At 42.1% G+C, this 1,873-nt stretch overlaps 1 protein-coding gene across 1 annotated transcript in view; it reads left to right on the forward strand.

Annotated features, from left to right (window-relative positions):
* LOC101291324 overlaps window positions 1-1,873 on the forward strand; it is a 28,517-nt gene that overhangs the window by 19,432 nt on the left and 7,212 nt on the right. The gene's annotated exons all lie outside the window — the stretch shown is intronic.

Here is a 1,873-nt window from a genome sequence, read left to right on the forward strand (position 1 = left end):
CAAAAGTAGCAATCCCAGATGATATGTTTATTGAGAACTAGGATTCCAAATGTAGAATTAGTTGGGTATATATGCAATCTAAGATGCAAAATGATAAACAAAACAAAGAAAAGCAAGGTTCGCAATACCAATTCGAACATATACGCACGCAGCAGTTTAGTATTCCACAGGTAAACCATAAAACAATAAAATTTTGCAAGCAGCAAAGTAAAACCTCAACATACAAAACTTCCCACGAGTCCCAATTCCAAGCAAAACCCAATACTCAAAACTGACAAACCAAGCTAATAAACATATAAAGATAGAATCTTGACTGTAAAAACCAGAACCGAACAAAGCAAAACAAAGATGGGAGCTTTGATAAGTACCAGATGGAAAGGAAGTGACTAGAGAATAGAGGAAGTCGAAGACGAAGTTGAGGGCTGCTGTTAGAAATAGTCGCAGCCTCCTTCATGGATAACGCTACACAACAACAACTGGATGCCCAGAATAGTTTTTTCGATGTCGGATCTCTCAGAGACGGCTGCTCTACGCTCGTCGCGTCGCGTCGCTATGTCTGAGAGATCGACGTGGATGCCGTCGAAGATGAAGGAGGGGCGGAACGTTTGGATGGGTGGAGTTGAGTACGGTCGATGAAGTCGGCGAAGAATTGGGCCTGGGTCGTGTTGGCCATTTGCAGAGAACGGCAGTACAGCAGCCATTAGAGGGGGATGAGAAAAGATAAAGGAAGAGAAAGGAAGAGCAACGAAAAATTATAATCCCAAGCACGAGACGCGCCTAGCTTCGGCGTGTTTGCAAGCAAGTGGTAAAATTTTGTTTTTACCAATTTACTTCCGTCAGTAGACAAATGCGGAGCACAGACGCTCCGGAGCATTCCAGACGTCTCCCACGCACGCTGGCTTATACTGTTTGAGATTTCCCCATGCAAGCTTCTAGATGAAGGGAGCGGTCCAACTTGTCTGTTTGGTTCCAGTATGTGTTCCCAATTCAACTGGCTATTACTTGATATCTGTAAGTCCTCACTATTGCTATAATGATAAATGTTGAGCCAATTAATCCAAAGGAATATGCCTGTTCATGATGATAGTCTACAGCCTTGAATTTCGATGTATGTTTCGAAACTGAGAGCCTATTCGGCGCACCCGGGTGCGCGACGCACCCGTCATCTCCACCGTTAAAATTTTTTTTTTCGGGTCAAAATCGACGGTGGATACACCTGGTGCGCCGCGCACCCGGGTGCGCTGTATAATTTCCATTCGAAACTAAGCATACTATAGAATCGATGAATATAATACTGTTATATGACTGGTTGCTTAATAAATTGCAGAGTAAAAAATGCAGGGAAAAAATTGAAAACAACCACATTAATTTGCACGTATCAAATTAATAGTATGCTTACATACACTTATTTTATGAGGCACTACTAAAAATGAAACAAGGATTACAACAACGCATGGTATATAAATCAAAAGGAATACACCAACTAATATCTATCTTCCACCACCATTTCCATTTGGCATCAACATCTGAATTTGCATGCTGTCATACCCAGAAGTCGTACCACTAGAATTTTGATCACCTCCTCTAGCATCCATAACATAACTGTCTGAATTAGGTGACCCAAGCAAGTACTCATTCTCTTCTGGACAGAATGTAGCATTCTTTCCCCACGGATGCTTTGCCATAATTGCCATTCCCTCTAGCTCCATGGCGACTTCTTTCATGCTAGGCCTTTCCTCCCCTTTTAACCTCTAAACACCTTTTTGCCGAGATTGGCCACGTTTACTGCTGTCTCAATGTTTCCCTCATTCACTATGCATCATCAAGAATTTCTCTTAAACAGTCTTCATCCATGGAAGAAACAAGATGCTTG

Source organism: Fragaria vesca, linkage group LG3 (assembly GCF_000184155.1).
Source record: "Fragaria vesca subsp. vesca linkage group LG3, FraVesHawaii_1.0, whole genome shotgun sequence".
Classification (NCBI taxonomy): Eukaryota; Viridiplantae; Streptophyta; class Magnoliopsida; order Rosales; family Rosaceae; genus Fragaria; species Fragaria vesca.